General features: G+C 44.2%; 2 protein-coding genes across 6 annotated transcripts in view; one reads left to right on the top strand and one right to left on the bottom strand.

Moving 5' to 3' along the window:
- The window catches only part of idua (alpha-L-iduronidase), a 485,317-nt gene that overhangs the window by 363,031 nt on the left and 102,009 nt on the right, over window positions 1-20,277 (bottom strand). The gene's annotated exons all lie outside the window — the stretch shown is intronic.
- LOC147122745 (sulfate transporter-like) overlaps window positions 2,765-20,277 on the top strand; it is a 69,031-nt gene continuing 51,518 nt past the window's right edge. The window contains 1 exon segment of the mRNA XM_086010033.1: window positions 2,765-2,908. The gene's annotated coding sequence lies outside the window, so the exon portion shown is untranslated.

Below are 20,277 nucleotides of genomic sequence, written 5' to 3'. Positions count from 1 at the left end.
TAACTTTTGGGTGACCAACTAATTCTCTGGTCAGTCCCTGGTTTTTGCTTTAGTTTACCTAGATATTGGGCAGATAAAAGCACACTCCAGATTGTTGGGGTTGCAATGTTCGCTTATAGGAGTGGTTGATGACAGTGAACCCGACTGCAATATCTGGAGTAAACCTAAAAACATAACACCCACATTCCACCCCAGTTCAGTCAAATATCCAGTTCCACCACACTCTAGTTTCTATCTCTGAGGCTAAGCCATAGGAATCCTCGCCATGCTGCCAAATCACCATACCCTTAACCCAGTGTTGCCAAATTTGAGGACCATTCCCTAAGCAACCAAAGCTCAGGACCACCGAAAGTGCAACCAGATCCCATCCCCTAAGTACCAGTTGGTGATAAGTACCACTAAATAGCAGGTACTTATCTCCAACAGGTACATCTTGCCTATCATCTTGCTGTGTACTTCAGCTTTGAAAATGGTAAGGATTAAAATTAAATACATAGGTAAAGGAATAAAGACCATTTATTCGCAGTTTCACAGAATATTAGACATCGTCAAGCAATTTGATCCACAAAACACTGATAAAAATCTCAGAATACCATATAATAAAAATGGAATTTGACTTATTCAGTTACAGTACTGTCAATCACTGGCCTCCTTTTCAAAGATCTCTTTATTATAAAACAGTGTATCCTCAAAATCAATGTGAGCCACAGGAGATCTGCTAATATAATAATAATAATGAAGGCCTCACATTTCCAGGATTTCATGGAAAAATTATCAAAATTATAGAACTCAGTACTTAAAACATCAGTAAACATTCTCTAATCGTATGCCAGAATCAAAATCACAGGTTGGCTTACTCAGTCATCATAAATCAACAGCCCCGATAATACATGCCCATTACATGTCAAAACACCATTATCGGAAAACAGCAAATCCTCTGACTCAGCGTGAGAAACATTTTAGGAAATCTACTAATACATATTGACACATTATCCACCTAGCACGTGTTCATCAACACATACAGTGTCCAGCACACAAAAAAAATTACTTCCTAGTCTCTGAGCACATTTCTCACAAACTTCTTTCCGAAGCCTGTCAACAGGCATGTGCACCCAACATTAACTCACTATGAGCAATGCAATGGGAGATCTGCTAGTATTCCATAGTTAAATGTTAATTTGGTTCAGTTGATAGCTCTCTTGCTTCTGAGTCAGAAGATAGTGGGTCGAAACCCCACTCCAAGGCTTGAGCACATAGGCAGTGCAGTGCAGTGCTGAGTGAGTACTTTTGGATGAGACATTAATCTCATCTTTCCTGTTAAGATAGACAAAAAATATCCCAAGGCGCTACTTCTCCCAGCAGCCTAGCCTACACAGCTCCGTCAACCAGCACCACCAAAAAAAATCAACAGATCAATTGTCTCGGGATCTTGTATGCAAAATTCCTGTTTGGCCGAAATATGATGCCAAATATTTTAAAAAGTAATTAATTAAGACGTGAAGCATCCTGAGACATCTTGAAGATGTGATATTCCAATGAATAAATGCAAGTTCCTTCTTTTCATTAATTAATAATTTTAAAATGCAGTTTTAATCATACCAAGGTAGTTAATATTAATTTTGGCATTTTATATCACTAATGTAGGGAATAATTTGTAGTTTATTCTTTTTATCTTCATTTGAATTTCATGCGAGTAAGAATTCTCTGGTTGCCATGTTTAGTGACATCATTTGTCAAGATTCCCTATATTTTGTATTTTTTTTAAGAACATGATTGCAATTTTGCCAGAAATATCAGTAGAAACTGTCACATCTGTATTTATGATGTCACCACACGTCCTAGCCAATATAATTCGTAAATAACAAGAATAGCTACTTTATTCCCTCTTCCTCAAACCTATGAGAATTATATTCACTTTAGATAGCATAAGATGGTGAGCTACATGCAACTATAACAGATGTTCCACAAATTTGACTGTATTGCTTGCAGAAGTATATCAAGTATATGGGGTACTAACAGGTATGCCTTCCCTGGAATTGCACCTTGATGGGATGGGAATGCTTGCGTGCTTCTATGACTCTAGGACCTATGCTGGCAGGAGTGTAACTCCTGGTAGGGCCAACCAAGCCATTCAGAACGAAAGGTGGGTGCCAGACTAAAGGCAATCCACTCGTTCTCCTCGTAGGGGGTTGTGAGTCAGACGAACGACCTGTCCACGTAAAAATACCTTTCGTTACAGAAACAATCTAGAGTCAAGACAAGTCTGTTACAGACTTGCAAATAGAAACATCAACTGTGAAAAACTATCATCTTCTGGATGTAATGTAAGGTGATACTACAATTAGAGTCAAGTATGACTCTAGACAGATAGCAGTGAAAGAAATGAGTTGCCACGAGGTATAGCTGACTCTAATTAATCAACTAACAGGTAAGACACAGATAACCCACAGCTCAATTCATGCTGCATCTTATCTGAACTCCTTAAATTTGCAGAAAGTGCTCCACATCTATAAAACACCAAAGGGACAAGACAGCAATCTCCCCATATAATTTAATTAAATCAAATGTGTGCTTTTACCTAGGTTGCTTGGCTGCAATTAATCATAAAATACTGCTACAGAATAAGACTTTTAGTAATTACTACATATATGTTCCACTGATAAAACCAGCCCCAAGTAATCAACCTATGATATAAGTAATCAAATAAAAAGGAGTGGCTTATTGCTGCTTGGACAGTACATGAGACACATTACCATTTAGCCACTCGAGGGCTGATGGACTAATTGCAACGTTACGTTATACTATACTTTACACTATAAATACTGAAACACAAAATAGAAAAAAAATCTAAACTCACACAATCTTGAGTTGCATTCTGAAGTGACAGAAAACTACCAAACTAACATTGGTAAGTGGATATAAAATTATGTTTTCATTAAAAGAAATGTTGTTGCAATAGATAATTGCCTAGTTTTATAATCAAGTTAAAAAATGAATATTTTACTTCAAGTCAGATCTGGCATTAGTGGGTTTAAATTGTATGAAGATTTTGAGCTATCACCATGGCAGTGACAGAGGTAAATAGTATGAATGGTTTAAATGAACACCCTAAGTTACATGCAACTAATGTAGGGAAGCAGAGCGACAATGACCGGAGACAGGGTCTGTGAGTTTATTTTTCTTTTCATTAATGTGCATATTCAGTACAATGCAGATGTAAACGATGCATGTAACTGTTTTCATTAACACTGGATCCTGTTAGTGAAAAGTGTACATAAGCAGGAAAATAGTTTGCACATGGTACTGTAAAATGTTGTACAAGGCTACAGGTGTGCTAAACTTTATAATCCTATGATTACATCATATCTGGCGTGCTGTGTTTAATTATGGTCACCATTTTTAAAAAAAGGATATACTGTACATGCATAGTAGAAGGAGCGGAGACAAGTAGCAGGAATGACCCCAAATGTTAAGAGGATCATCTGAGAAAAGATTACAGAAGCTCGAGCTCTACAGTCTAGAACAGTGGTGGTTGAGGGAGAACGTCAGTGAGATATATAAAACGTTAAACAGTAAAGATTGCACGAACTCAATGTTACTTTATGGTAAATCAAGATAGTAAGACCAAAGGGCATAAGCTTAAATTAATAACTAGTACATTTTAAAGCACATTTACAAAAAATGTTTTTACTCAAAAGATGATAAAGGCTTAAAATAATCTTCCAGGTAAGGTAGCAGAGACAAAAACTTAGGGCTGGATTTTGATACTAGGGCGGGCTGGGGTCGTGTAATCCGCATTTCGTGTTAGCCACCCAATTCTAAATTGATGATGGAAAATGATGCCATTTTAACTTAATTGGCCAATTGAGTTCCAACGTGTGGGAACCCATGGCTAATGAGTTTTTCCAGTCTGAAAGTCGCAACCGATGACGTCATCTTTGCTGCTGCATTTAAGGTCTGCAACAAGCCTTGCTTCTTCTGCAGACTGCCAAGCTTTTGCCCTTGCATGTTAAAGGCACCTGCAGGAAGAATGGCCAGCCAGAGACCTAGGTCTACAGCCCGCTTTGATGACGTTGCCCTGCAGGCTTTAGTAGAGGGAGCAAGAGCATATAAAGAGGTGCTCTTCCCTTCTTCAGAGAGGAAGAAGCCTCCCCAGCAACCCAAGGCTGTGTGGATCCAGGTGGCAGAGGTCAACTCTGTCAATAACCCGCAGAACCTGGCTTCAGTGCAGGAAGAGGTTTCATGACCTTCTGCGCACTAGAAGAGTATGAATTTCCCATCACCCTCAATCTGAACCCCATTGTCTCTCCTCACCAGCACTCAGCTTTAGCAATCTCTTCCACCACATCCCACTTGACACTGACATCCCTGCACCCTTACCCATTCCCTCTCTCTCTATGGTCACATTCACCTAACTATTCGACTATGCAGCCCTCACACTCCCTATCACTGTGATGCAATTACAACTTACAACACACAGGGAGGGACCTTGGTCTTGCCACCTCACTCCATCTTTGTCTCCTTCTAAGCATCTATGCTATGGATTCTCTACACTCACTCCTTCATTCTCACTCAAACTCCACTTGTCTCCCTCATTGCAGGAAAAGAGAGCTCACAATAAGAGGGAAAGAGCGAGGACAGGAGGAGGGCCGCCCTCAGTAGCCCAGCTCACCACCTGGGAGGAGGTGGTCCTGGAGATCGTAGGAGTGGAGGAAGATTCCCAAGTGGGGGACGGACAGACGGGTGCATCACAGCAAGCTGGTGACAGGATAGTTTTCAATCTCTCTCAATGACATTGCATGAGTCGCTGATAATGATTCTGAAGCTCTAACAGATGGACTTATGATCATCTGCAATATGCAATGTGCATGTAACCTTGGCCTCACATCTCTGACTTTTTCCTTTGCTCCCCCACAGGACCATCGCAAGCACCCGTGCTCACTAGCCAGGAGGAAGAGCATGAGCCTCAAGACTCCTCAGAGGAAGCTGCAACTTCTGAGGGCGCAGCGTCAGCAGAATTCACCGAACCCAGCACCAGCGCAGACACTCACACCTCGAAGGGAACATCGCGAGATAGAGTAGTGTTGTCACCTGGTGTATCACAGCTCACAAGTGAGCATCAGCAGATTGTGGAGACAGGGACAGCAGTGGAGAGTCCTAGTCAGAGGGCGCAGGACTCTGCCAGCTCGGCTCAGCTGCATGTCGACCTTCTGCCTCTGGGTCCATCCATGAGATCAGCAGTGCTGGAACTCCAGGAACAGGTGCAGGACTCTCTGGCAGGTTTTGTCTCCAGGGTCGCTGCGAGTGTGGAGCGAATGGAGAAGTCCACTGCGAACATGAGCAGAGCCTTTGTGGAGTCATTGGTGCATGAATGCATCACCATGGAAAGGATGGCAACCTCCATGGAGTCACCAGAGTGCAGAAAACATGGTGAGTGTTCTGAATAGAATAACTTCTCTGGAGGAGCGATGGTCATCTATTGAACAGAGAAACCAGACCTTCATGGAAGTCCTTCTGAGTAGGACTGCCAGTGCAGATACGGGTCCCCATGGCCCCCTGATGTGCAGCAAGGTGCTCTCAAGCCACTTGCAAGCGCTGAGGGGGACCTGGCCCATGAGAGGGAAGTTGGTGGCAGACATCAAGGAAGTAGGGGCTCCTCTCCAAGCGCTCACACTTCCATGCCACTGCAGAGCCCTCGGTCAGAGCCCCAGAGTCCACACCCAACTGAGATCGGCGTCTCAACCCCTGCACAGCCGCAGGAGCAGCAGACTGTTGGCAAGCCCTCACAGGTTCGCAACCCTAGAGGACGCCCGCCAAAGGTGTCGAGACAGGAGCAGCAAGAAAGTGACCAAGGGGCCTCCACATCTGCTGAAGCCACAGGGGAAGCACCACATTGGAGCACGCATAAGAGAAATATACTGCACAAATAGTCACAAAGGTAGTCACTTGGGTGAAATTTGATGTTTTATGTTAAAAAGCCATCAGGTGATTACTGTAAATAAAATATCTGATGGCTACTGCTGTAGTTGTGGCGTGTGTCATTTCGCGAATGGTACTTCAACATTGAGGGCTTAGGATTACTTGCAATTGTCAGTATGGTGGTCAAATTGCTAGGAATCCGCTGGTTCTTGGCCATTGTCGATGCTCAGGTAAGAAGCTGCGAGACAAAAGTGCTTGATTGGCTAGGCTAAGCAAATCTGGCCAAGATGAGTGCGTTCCTTGCATCCCGAGCAGCAATGTTCTCGCGTACTGCTGCCGCTGGTTGATGGGCCTCTGCAAAATGTTCGTTTTCGCTGTCCTCCTCCTCCTCCTCATCTGAGGAGGATATGTGAGGAGCCACTTGGTCCTCAGGAATTCGCAAGGCACGACACTGTGCCATGTTGTGAAGTGCACAGCAAACCACGACGATTCTGGAGATCCTGGCTACTGAGTACTGCTGGGTACCTGATCTATCCAGGCATCTGAAGCGCATCTTCAGCAACGATTATGGCTCTGGTGGACATGTTGCTGGAACTGTAGCTCTCCTCAGCTTCGTTGGCTGGCCTCCTCAACGGCGTCATTAGCCACGTCTTCAGGGGATAGCCCTTGTCTCCAAGTAGCCATCCATTAAGTTGGTCTGGCGGACTGAATAGCGGAGGCACACTAGACTGGCGCAGTATGAAGGAGTCATGGCAACTGCCAGGGTACTTGGCACAAAGATGCAAAATTTCCTTCTTGTGGTCACACACCAGCTGAACGTTAAGGGAGTGGAAGCCCTTGCGGTTGACAAAAATACCTGGATTGCGATGGGGTGCCTTAAGGGCTACATGTGTGCAGTCAACGACGCCCTGCACCCTTGAAAAGCCTGCCAGATGAGCTAATCCAACCACACGCGCCGTGACACTTGCTTGATCCTTGGTGAAATGGATGTGATTGTGCGCGATGGCAAAGAGGGCATCGGTTACCTGCGTGATGCAAGTGTGTGCGGCCACCTGGGAGATGCCGCTGATGTCTGCTGCTGATCCCTGGAATGAGCCTGAGGCAAAAAAGTTGAGTGCGATGGTGACTTTGACGGCCACTGGTAAGGGTTGTCCACCTGGTCCTCTGGCCTGCAGGTCTTGTCGCAGCATTGCGCAGATGTCACCCACTACCTCTCGCGAAAGTCGGAGCTGCCTTTGGCACTGCTGCTCAGGCATATTGAGGTAGCTGACCCTGTGTCTGTAGACCCTGTTTGGGGGGTATCTCCTACAGGCTTCCATGCACTGGCCCCTTCTGGCCTGTGCAGCTTCATGTGGGTGAGCAGCAGCTTGGCGCTCCTGTTGTTCATGGTTCTGCTGGTGCCGCGGCTGGTCTTCGTCCTCATCTGATGTCCAGAAGGGAAGGAAATAAATGCCTCCCATGCTTCTGGTATATGCCTCAGTTGAGGAAGCGCTCAGTCAAGGTGGCGAGAGGGGTTTCCCAGGTGGTCACACTGGAGATGGGTGTCAGGCTCCAAACTTCCACAGCTGTGGTTATGCCTTCTAAAAGTTCCCCCAGACCTGAGACAACAAAGTCCTGCCACCTGTAAATGATGGCTGATCAAATCTCCTATTTAATGGTTGAGCTGCAGCTGATAGTCAGCAATCAGCAATCCAATTGTGCTCCTGCCAGGTTTCACCGTCGTGTTTCAGAACAGGTGTGCTTCACGTGGGAAAACGGTTAACATCACAAAGGTCTATCAAAATGGCATTATAGAGGCAATTTAGTGCTTTAAAAGGGCCTTAACGGCCTATCCCGCCTCTTGGAGACGGGACGGAGATGGGACCAGTAGACACGATTTAATGAAAATTGCTTGGAGGCGGGATTGGGACCGCCCACCAGTTTTTGCAATTTTAACCCCCCACACGCCTCCAATCCCACCTCAATGGTCTGATCAAATTCGCGGCCGTAGGGTGCGAAATTTCAAGGCGGGACATCCAGCGCCCGGCGAGGAAATCCTGCCCCAGCCGCGAAATTCGCCTTACCACCCCGCCCAGGAAGTGGAGCGCTATGTCGGGCGCTCCACTTTCTGGTGGGGCGGTAACCGAGGAGATGTCGGGGCACGATTTGCAGCGCTCCATGTTGTTAGAATGTGGAATTCTGTCCCACAAACTGTTGCTAAAGCAGATTCACTAAATTCTTTGAAAAAATAATTAATTTCTTGAAAAAGATAAATATTAAATACTTTAGGGAATGAGCAGGACAGTGGGATTAGACAAGTGGGTTATGTGGAGGAAAACATTGGTGCAGACTTGGGCCAAATGACCCATTTCTGTACTGTAACATACTGCAGTACTTGTATAATGGTTGTTGCACTGTTTCATTAAAACTGCAATCTTATTGCAAAGAAAAGCTGATTCTAGCCTGCAGTGTCTTATGACATACAAATGAGAGTGCATGGAATTGGAGATAGCCTTTTGACTTGGGCTGAAAATTGGTTAAAAGGTAGGATACAGTGACTGGGAATAAAGTGTAGGTACTCTGATTGCTGGGATGAGACAAGTGGTGTTCCCCAGGGATCTGTTCTGGGGCCTCAATTTTTCACCATATATATTAATGACTTGGATGAACGAATAGAGTTATATATGCAAGTTTGCGGATGACACTAAGTTAGGAGGGACAGTAAGTAGTGCAGATAGCAGCAGGAAGTCACATAGGGACAGAGACAGATTGTGAATGGGCAAAACTATGGCAAATGGAGTTCAATATGGGCTAGTGTGAGGTCATCCACTTTGGACCCAAGGAAGATAAATCGGAGTATTTTATAAATGGTGAGGAACTAGGGACTGTAAAGGAGTGAAGAGATTGGGAGTCCAAGTCCACACATCATTAAAAACCAACAGATAGGTACAAAAAGCAATCAAAATGGCTAATGGAATGTTGGCATTTATCTCAAGGGAGCTGAAATACAAAGGGGAGGAAGTTATTATTCAGTTGTATACAGCTTTGGTCAGACTCCATCTGGAGTACGGTGTTCAGTTTTTGGCACCACACCTCAGGAAGGATATGTTGACCTTGGACGGGGTGCAGCTCAGATTCACTAGAATGATACCGGAGCTCAGAGGGTGAAATTATGAGGACAGGTTGCATAAACTTGGCTTGCATTCCCTTGAGTCACTGGTGTCACATTTTGTTTGATAATTGCTAGTGTGAAGCGCCTTGAGATATTTTACTGTATTGAATGTGCTGTATAAATGCAAGTTGTTGTTGCTGATCTGATCAAGGTGTTTGAAATGTTAAAAAGATTTGATACGGTAGATATGGACAAAGTCAACATGGATTTACAAAAGGTAAATCGTGCTTGACTAATCTACTGGAATTTTTTGAGGATGTAACTGGTAAAATAGATAAGGGAGAACCAGTGGATGTGGTGTATTTGGACTTTCAGAAGGCTTTTGATAAGGTTCCGCAAAAGAGATTAGCGTGTAAAGTTAAGGCACATGGGATTGGGGCAAGGTATTGACTTGGATAGAGAACTCGTTGGCAGACAGAAAGCAAAGAGTTGGAATAAATGGGTCTTTTTCTGAGTGGCAAGCAGTGACTAGTGGGGTACCGCAGGAATCGGTCCTTGGGCCCCAGCTGTTCACAATATATATTAATGATCTAGACAAGGGAACCAGATGTAATATCTCCAAATTTGCAGACGACACAAAGCTGGGTGGGCGTGTGTGCTGTAAGGAGGATGCCGAGAAACTCCAGGATGATTTGGACAAGTTGGGTGATTGGGCAAAAGCATGGCAGATGCAATATAACGTGGATAAATGCGAGGTTATCCACTTTGGTGGCAAAAACAGGAAGGCAGATTATTATCTGAATGGCAATAGATTGGGAAGTGCAACAAGACCTGGGTGTCCTTGTGCACCAGTCGCTGAAGGTAAGCATGCAGGTGCAGCAGGCGGTTAAGAAGGCAAATGGCATGTTGACCTTCGTAGCGAGAGGGTTTGAGTACAGGAACAAGGATGTCTTGCTGCAGTTGTACAGGGCCTTGGTGAGACCACATCTTGAGTATTGTGTGCAGTTTTGGTCGCCTTATCTGAGGAAGGATGTTCTTGCCATGGAAGGAGTTCAGCGAAGATTCACCAGGCTGATACTTGGGATGGCAGGAATGACGTATGAGGAGAGATTGGGTCGATTGGGCTTGTACTCGCTGGAGTTTAGAAGAATGAGAGGGGATCTCATTGAAACTTATAAAATTCTGACAGGACTGGACAGACTAGATGCAGGAAGGATGTTCCCAATGGTCGGGGAGTCCAGAACCAGGGGTCACAGTCTAAGGATAAGGGGTAGGCCATTTAGGACAGAAATGAGGAGGAATTTCTTCACCCAGAGAGTGGTGAACCTGTGGAATTCTCTACCACAGAAGGCAGTAGAGGCCAGTTCATTAAATATATTCAAGAAGGAGTTGCATATATTTCTTAAGGCTAAAGGGATCAAGGGATATGGGGAGAAAGCAGGGACCGGGTACTGAATTTGGATGATCAGCCATGATCGCATTGAATGGCGGAGCAGGCTCGAGGGGCCGAATGACCTACACCTGCTCCTACCTTCTATGTTTCGATGAGAAACTATTTCCTCTGGTCGGAGAATTAAGCATAAGGGGATGTAATATCTTAAAATAAGAGCTAGGCCACTCAGGAGCAAAATCAGGGAACACTTTTCCACACAAAGGGTGATAGAAATTTGGAACTCTTTCCCCCACAAGGTTGTGAATGCTGGGACATTTGGAGCTTTCAAGACTGAGCTAGATGTTATGTAAGGGTATCAAAGTATATGGAGCAAAGGCGGTTAAATGAAGTTGAGCCATGATCAAACTGAATGGTGGAATAAGCCCGAGGGGCTGTTCCGAATGTTCCTATCCCATCTATATTTGTGCCAGCAGATTGTGCACAGATTCTTAATGGCATAGAACCTTAGTTTTATACTCTGTATTGTGTTTATCTAGGATTATTATAGTTATTGGTAGTTTTCGTCCCTTCCTTTTTCTGCCAATGTTGTTCTCTTCCCCCATTCCTTTCCTGAAGGCTTGACTCCTAGCGCAATATAATTCCACCAATGTTGGTTATCCTTCAGTACCTCATTCAGGTAGCCATTCTTAATGTGTTCTCCAAGACAGTGAGTGTCTGCAGCCTATTCAACTATTGAAGTCATCACAGTCAATCCTGATCCTGTCCTTATCTGACATTAACATGCGTACACTTCCAGTCGCAATCAGAAGCATCAACCCAAGTGCACTAAAGCCACTCTATCCTCATCTCTCTACTGGCTGAGATTAGCTAACACACATAAGATGAAGGTGGAAAAAATATATAGGAGGATAAATCACCTGGGCGAATCTTGCACACATTTGAGCACTGTACTGGAATGGCAATGGCAGAGGCTTATGCATCGGCTATCGGCCCATCTTTTCAGCTGGAGAACACCATGTAGAATGAATAGGGGTTAAAAGAGAATCAAAAAGAGTAGAAATTAAAATTACAGGGCAAAGGTAAGTTTTCTTTTTACCTAATGATTTCAACAGTTATTTTACTGTTTCCTCTCTGGCCTGTGTCTATTCTGCCAATAAAAATTCAACCCAACTCTCACCTTATTTTTCTGATTGCCTTAGCTGAATCACAGCCCTTCCTGTACTTTGGTCTCAAGGCCCAGCACAGCACTCTGTAGATGGAATTTCCCCACCTTTCCCACCTGACCCTCCACACTGACCAGCATTCAGGTGAATGGGAACTATACCCCACCAGTAGTTTTTATGTGGATGGCACCCACCCCTCTCAACTGAGTATCATTGTGTTTTGCAACCAAATGTCCCCAAACCTCTGCACGCTAAACTTGTTTCATGGCCACCTCTCTCATTCTACTTAGACTCTCCTTCTCCTCTTCCTTCTCTTTCCCAAATTTCTGTTCCCCTCCCTATTCTCATCCTCCTTTCCCATTCTCCTCACCCTATCCCCATATAGCTGCCCTCCCCTCATCCGCTCCCCTCCTCACCTCTTGGTCCAATTACCTTCCATTCTCTAACTCTACTTGACCTGAATATTGCACTTTGTCTTGACTCCACATGTGCAACACTACTGGAGATCAACTAGTTATATTTCCATTTTTCTCAAGACTTTACATTTTTAAAAATTAATTTACAGCTTCTACAACGTAATTTAAAATTATATCCCCCCTCTCCTATTAGAATAAAAAAATTGTGTACCTTTTCCTAACCAAACAGGGCAGAAAGTTAATCCGAGCCACCTGCTGGAAAGGTGGGTGCAAAAAGCCCAGGTAAGCAATACTCCCATTTCTCCTACAAAAGCAAAATACTGCAGACGCTGGAAATCTGAAATAAAAACAGAAAATGCTGGAAATACTCAGCTGGTCAGGCAGCATCTGTGGAGAGAGAAACAACATTAACTCTTTCTCTCTCCAAATATGCTGCCTGACCTGCTGAGTATTTTCAGCATTTTCTGTTTTTATCTCCCATTTCTCCTCCCTATTAAGCTCACTGCCTCTCCTTAACAACGCGAATGAGATCAGTAATGTTTGTGGTACATCAATTGATTAAGCAATGTTGCTCCATATGATTTAAAAATTTATTAAAATTGAAACTATAACACTAAGGTTAAGACAACAAACTAATCCTGGAAATTATGCTATTGTCCAAACGCTTGACAAGACCACATCAAGCTCCTCTCTCTACTATGTTACAGCTGATAACTGATTTAAAATAAGCAGGTTAACTTCTCTATTAAAATTGCGTGAAAGGAATTTGATATAAGCAGGCTTATGATAGCCTCGCTCAATGTAACTTCCAGGCTTAATTTTGAGACAGGATACCAAACAACTCACATGTGTACTGATTCTTGGTAGTGTTCCACAACCTTAAAATGTGTTCTTGTTCTATACAGTGACTGCACTGCGCTGCAACAATTATTACAATTCAAGAGAGAATCTTTAAATTTATTTTGCAACAATTTTCAACTGTAACAATCAATTAGATATGTTTAGGCAACCATGATTTAAGTAAAACAAAAGGGTAGGCTGTTGCTGCTGTGGTGGATATCACTGCCACCTGGCATTGCATTCCAGTTCTTATCAAAACCAGTAGGTAATGGTATTGAGCTGAATTATGGGAGAGGGCGATGCAGGGCCATAAACAAATGCTACTGAAAATCTGCTTGACGCAGCTTGTTGCAAAGTTTTGTTTTTATTAAATTCACTGCCCTGGAGACCCTTTCACAATCAGTTGTGCTACCTGGCAATGGCACTTTTGGGAAATGATACCCAGTTAGTTTCTTTTGCCATAGCAAAATACAGCGTTCCTCGAACTACTGCTGTCACCGCAATTCAGCATTCTTCAAACCACGGCACTCGCCGCATCCTGAGATCCACGCTCAACGCCATGCGTCGCCACGCGTCGCCACATGAACACTCTCAACCTCTCTCTTCAGCAGCACCAACTCACTATCTCAAAGCTGTCCTGGTCCACAGTTCCATTTCATCCTTCGACTCATCCGACGCTTCAACAAAAAACTTTTTTTATTCCTTTCAGATGTCAAAGATCGCAAGCTTCAACAATGAGTTTATTTTGCCATTGTGGCCATTTCTAATAGTACATCAGCAAATGGTCCAAGCCCAGTTTGCCACTGGAAAATAGCATTTAGACTTTGATACTTGCTGCTGAAATTGATCAATGAAACCTGTTAGCATAACAGGAGTAAAGTAATGAAGAAACATTTTGATCTTTTCAGTGCACAATATCCTATCAGAAAATGGGTACAATACAGTTGTTCTTTTTCATCTACCTGGGCCACTCTCCCATTTGACATTAGATGGGGAATTTTAACCCCCAAAAACAGGTGGGTTTGGGTCAGGTGGGATGTTAAAATGTTAAAAATCTCAAACCCAACCCGCCTCGAACAACGTTCTAAGCTATGCATTTGCACAGCTGTCTAAATTTCACGAAACTGTGAATGGGCCGCGCAGCCCATTAAAGGGGCCGCACACCCAAAAAACAAATTGGGGGAACACTGGCCTCATTTTGTATGTTTTTCAATTGCTGCCATTGAGACACTCAACTACATTCATCTATTATCCTCATAAATTTGTACATGAACTTCACCATTCACAGTCAAGTTCGTACAATTGCCTCTTCAATTAATAAATTATATCGAGTCATCGCCAACTCTGATGTAATAACTCATTATTTTACGAAGAAAATTTGCACCAGAGTTGGATCCACCCTGTTTTACAGACAGTCTCTCATTCCTAAAGGTATATTAAAAGAGCTGAAAGGTATTAGTAGTCTGAACCACATGTCACACTTCAAGTGTCTGATCCTAGGATCAGACTGCCAATAAACATAGCATTGGAAAGAATCAGACAATAAATATAACTTTGCAAAATTACCTTGAAACTCTTTTCTTTAAAGGTACCCAATTGTAGATTCCACAACAGTAATTCTCTTTACAGTGCTTATGAATATAACAGTGGAAAAATATTACAATCCATACAGTGTGCAACAGTTCCTTTCTTGAAATGTGGTTAATCCAGTCACCTTAACCTAAAAGCACTGACTTTTAAAAAAACTTTGTATACCAATTTCACCATAATCACAGGCTCCTTTGTGCTACAGTCTTGTGCTCATAATAAGCTGGGCTGAGACTACCCAAAATCACTTAATGTGGGGAAAGATCACTTTTGATTAACTCTCATTTTCCATGCTTTTTCTCTTCCCTAAATTACCACTGTTTTGAAATTAAGATTCGTCACAAGTTATCCTATGCTAACTTATTCTTTTTCAGATCTATACAACTATAACATCACTTAACCTTTCTTTCTGGAAGGTGAATTTTCATTTGGATAAAACTAACGGAGGTACTTTTTTTGAGGAGGGTCGATGAGGGTAGCGCATTTGACGTAGTCTACATGGATATTAGCACGGCCTTCGACAAGGTCCCACATGGCAGATTGGTCAAAAAAGTAATGGGATCCAAGGGAAAGAACATAAGAAATAGGAGCAGGCGTATGCCATTCGGCCCCTCGAGCCTGCTCCGCCATTCAATAAGATCATGGCTGATCTGATCTTGACCTCAACTCCACTTTCCTGCCCGCTCCCCATAACCCTTGATTCCCCTGTTTTTCAAAAATCTGTCTATCTCTGCCTTGAATATATTCAATGACTCAGCCTCCACAGCTCTCTGGAGTAGAGAATTCCAAAGATTCACGACCCTCTCAGAGAAGAAATTCCTCTTCAGCTCCGTTTTAAATGGGCGACCCCCTATTCTGAAACTATGCCCCCTAGTTCTAGATTCCCCCACGAGGGAAACAGTTGTAGCAAGACTTCCCTACTTTTATACTCCATCCCCCTTGCAATAAAGGCCAATATCCCATTTGCCTTCCTAATTACTTGCTGTACCTGCATGCTAACTTTATGTGTTTCATGTACGAGGACACCCAGATCCCTCTGTACTGCAGCATTCTGTAGTCTCTCTCCATTTAAATAATATTTTACTTTTTCATTCTTCCTACCAAAGTGGATAACCTCACCCTTTCCCACATTATACTCCATCTGCCAAATTTTGCCCACTCACTTAACCTATCTACAGGAAACTCTTTCTTATCTCTTTGATTAAAAATTCCGGATAACGAAGAAGGGACATAGAGTGACAGTGGCCCAAGGTACGAGAGCCCCGTAACACATCCAGAAGTGCTGGAGCCCCGATCACACAGCCAGAAGTGCTGGAGCCCCGATCACACAGCCAGAAGTACTGGAGCCCCGATCACACAGCCAGAAGTGCTGGAGCCCCGATCACACAGCCAGAAGTGCTGGAGCCCCGATCACACAGCCAGAAGTGCTGGAGCCCCGATCACACAGCCAGAAGTACTGGAGCCCCGATCACACAGCCAGAAGTACTGGAGCCCCGCAACACAGCCAGAAGTGCTGGAGCCCCATAACACAGTCGGAAGTGCAGGAGCCCTGGTTACACGGCCACAGGTACAAGGGACCCAGTTACACAACCAGAGGTGCTGGAGCCATGGTTACATGGCAAAAGGTACGAGAACCCCGGTTACACAGCCACAAATATATATACAGTATAAATTGGCCAGAAAAAGCAGTAAACCTGAGGATTGGGAGCAGTTTAGGATTCAGCAAAGGAGGACAAAGGGATTAATTAAGAGGGGGAAAATAGAGTATGAGAGTAAGCTTTCAGGGAACATGAAAACTGACTGTAAAAGCTTTTATAGATATGTGAAGAGAAAAAGATTGGTGAAGTCAAGCGTAGGTCCCTTGCAGACAGAATCAGGGGAATTTATAATGGGGAACAAAGAAATGGCAGACCAATTAAATACATACTTTGGTTCTGTCTTCACAAAGGAGGACACAAATAACCTCCCAGAGATGTCGGGGAACATAGGGTCTAATGAGAGGGAGGAACTGAAAGAAATCAGTATTTGTAAGGAAATGGTGTTAGGGAAATTGACGGGATTGAAGGCCGATAAATCCCCAGGGCTTGATAATCTACATCCTAGGGTACTTAAGGAAGTGGCCCTAGAAATAGTAGATGCATTACTGGTCATCTTCCAGAATTCGATAGACTCTGGAACAGTACCCATGGATTGGAGGGTAGGTAATGTTACCCCATTATTCAAAAAAGGTGGTAGAGAGAAAACGGCGAATTATAGACCGGTAAGCCTGACATCGGTAGTGGGGAAAATGCTAGAGTCCATTATAAAGGGTGTAATAGCAGAGCACTTGGAAAACAGTGACAGGATCGGACAAAGTCAACATGGATTTACAAAAGGTAAATCGTGCTTGAGCAATCTACTGGAATTTTTTGAGGATGTAACTGGTAAAATAGATAAGGGAGAACCAGTGGATGTGGTGTATTTGGATTTTCAGAAGGCTTTTGATAAGGTCCCGCATAAGAGATTAGCGTGTAAATTTAAGGCACATGGGATTGGGGGCAAGGTATTAACTTGGATAGAGAACTGGTTGGCAGACAGAAAGCAAAGAGTTGGAATTAATGGGTCTTTCTTCGAGTGGCAGGCAGTGACTAGTGGGGTACCGCAGGGATCGGTCCTAGGACCCCAGCTATTCACAATATATATTAATGATCTAGACGAGGGAACTAGATGTAATATCTCCAAGTTTGCAGACGACACAAAGCTGGGTGGGCATGTGTGCTGTGAGGAGGATGCCGAGAAACTCCAGTATGATTTGGACAGGTTGGGTGATTGGGTAGAAGCATGGCAGATGCAATATAATGTGGATAAATGCGAGGTTATCCACTTTGGTGTCAAAAACAGGAAGGCAGATTATTATCTGAATGGCAATAGATTGGGAGAAGGGGAAGTGCAACGAGACCTGGGTGTCCTTGTGCACCAGTCGCTGAAGGTAAGCATGCAAGTACAGCAGGCGGTTAAGAAGGCAAATGGTATGTTGGCCTTCGTAGTGAGAGGATTCGAGTACAGGAACAAGGATGTCTTGCTGCAGTTGTACAGGGCCTTGGTGAGACCACATCTTGAGTATTGTGTGCAGTTTTGGTCGCCTTATCTAAGGAAGGGTGTTCTTACCATGGAGGGAGTGCAGCGAAGATTCACCTGGGATGGCAGGAATGACGTATGAGGAGAGATTGGGTCGATTGGGCTTATACTCACTGGAGTTTAGAAGAATGAGAGGGGATCTCATTGAAACTTATAAAATTCTAACAGGACTAGACAGACTAGATGCAGGAAGGATGGTCCCGATGGCCGGGGAGTCCAGAACCAGGGGTCACAGTTTAAGGATAAGGGGTAAACCATTTAGGACAGAGATGAGGAGGAATTTTTTCCACCCAGAGAGTGGTGAACCTGTGGAATTCTCTACCACAGAAGGCAGTAGAGGCCAATTCATTAAATATATTCAAGAAGGAGTTAGATATATTTCTTAAGGCTAAAGGGATTAAGGAATATGGAGAGAAGGCAGGGACAGGGTACTGAATTTGGATGATCAGCCATGATCGCATTGAATGGCGGAGCAGGCTCGAGGGGCCAAATGGCCTACTCCTGCTCCTATCTTCTATGTTTCTATGTATACGGAAACCTGAAAACCTACTCCTGAATTTTGCCGGTTATTAGAGAATTCCGGATAATTAGGTGCCGTTTAAACGAGTTTCCTGTATATCCCTTTGCAGACTCTTTGGGCTGGATTTTCTCAATGGAGACTTGCTGGAGGCGGGACTTCTGGTTTCAGTCCCGCCCCCAGCGACGTCTGACCAACCCACGCTATTTTCCCATTGATTGGCCTTGTTAAGCCCGCCCTACCAGCCAATTAACGGAAAGCTGGTGACAGATGACGCGTCAGCGTATGACGCTACATCTGTCGAACATTTTCTGACAGATGAATTGTCGGCTTTTGACAGCTTTGAGAAGCTGTCAAACACTGACAATCTCTGTTCAAAGGTGAGCCCTTGCACACAGGCTCACCAAGACCTCTCTCCTCAGCAGAAAGCAGATGGCTGTTGCATCTGAGAATGCAGCAGTCATTCTGTCATCTCTGCCATCGAGATGAGGCACCTCTGGGTCCTCAAAGGTTGAAGCCTACAGAAAGACGCAAAGGTAAGGAAACATTTTCCAACACTTTACTCACCTCTCATACTTACCTGTCCACACTTGCACCCATCACTCAACTTACATTTCAACCCCTCTCACCCCCGTAGACCCACTGCTCGCCTCGTTGACCCTAGCGAGGATCGGAGCCGTCGGGAAGCCCGCAATTGCAGGCATAAAATGGGGAAAAGCCTCAAAACTGCCTGTTAACTACCTGTTAACAGGCAGTTAATTGGCTCTAATACCCTTCCCGCCTCGAGGAGACAGGTCCCTGCGCGATTCGGGGACCCGCCTCCCGGGAAGATGGCACGGAGGCGGGTTGGGAGCGGAGGTGGTACCCGCTCCCAGTTTCTGGCAATTTCCCGGCAGTCCCGCCTCCATACCCGCCTCTCCAGGGCTGGGAAAATTCCCCCCTTTGTGTCCTCCTCACAACTTGCTTTCCCACCTATCTTTGTAAAGTCAGCAAATTTGGCAACAGTACACTCGGTCCCTTCAGCCAAGTCATTAATATAGACTGTAAATAGTTGAGGCCCCAGCACTGATCCCTGTGGCACCCCACTAGTTACAGTTTGCCAACCTGAAAATTACCCATTTATTCCGGCTCTCTGTTTTCTGTTAGTTAGCCAATCCTCTATCCAATCTAATATATTACCCCCAACACCATGAGCTCTTAACTTGTGCAGTAAACTTTTATGCGACATCTTATCGAATGCCTTCTGGAAATCCAAATACACTACATCTACTGGTTCCCCTTTATTCACCCTGCTCGTTACATCCTCAAAGAACTCTCGTAAATTTGTCAAGTTGGATCCAAAATTGGCTCAGTGGCAGGAAGCATAGGTTAATGGTTGACAGGTGTTTTTGTGACTGGAACGCTGTTTCTAGTGGGTTCCACAGGGCTCAGTACTAGGTCCCCTGCTTTTTGTGGTATATATCAATGATTTAGACTTCAAGAAGCTTGCAGATGATACAAAAATTGGCCGTGTGGTTGATAGTGAGGAAGATAGCTGTAGACTACAGGAAGATAGCAATGGACTGGTCAGGTGGGCAGAAAAGTGGCAAATGGAATTCAATCTGGAGAAGTGTGAGGTAATGCATTTGTGGAGGGCTAACAAGGGAATACACATTAAATGGTAGGATACTGAGAAATGTAGGGGAACAGAGGGACCTTGGAGTGCATGTCCACAGATCCCTGAAGGTAGCAGGACAGGTAGAGAAGGTGGTTAAGAAGGCATGCAGGATACTTTATTAGCCGAGGCATAGAATATAAGAGCGGAGCGATTATGTTAGAACTGTATAAAACACTAGTTAGGCTACATCTAGAGTGCTGCATACAGTTCTGGTCACCACATTACAGGAAAAATGTGATAACACTAGAGAGGGTACAGAGGAGATTTACAAGGATGTTGCCAGGACTAGAGAATTTTAGCTATGAGCAAATATTGGATAGGTTGGGGTTGTTTCCTTTGGAGCAGAGGAGGCTGAGGGAAGACTTGATTGAGATGTATAAAATTATGAGGGGCCTAGATAGAGTGGATAGGAAACACCTATTTCCCTTAGCAGAGAGGTCAATAACCAGGGACATAGATTTAAAGTAATTGGTAGAAGGATTAGAAAGAAGTTGAGGAGAACTTCTTTCACCCAGAGGGTGGTGGGGATCTGGAACTCTCTGTCTGAAAGGGTGGTAGAGGCAGAAATCCTCATGCA

Source organism: Somniosus microcephalus, chromosome 2 (genome assembly GCF_052327205.1).
Source record: "Somniosus microcephalus isolate GS21.2 chromosome 2, FLI_Smic_1.0, whole genome shotgun sequence".
NCBI classification, from domain to species: Eukaryota; Metazoa; Chordata; class Chondrichthyes; order Squaliformes; family Somniosidae; genus Somniosus; species Somniosus microcephalus.
The sequence above is the reverse complement of the archived record's forward strand: the minus strand, read 5'-3'. Positions and strand labels throughout refer to the sequence as shown.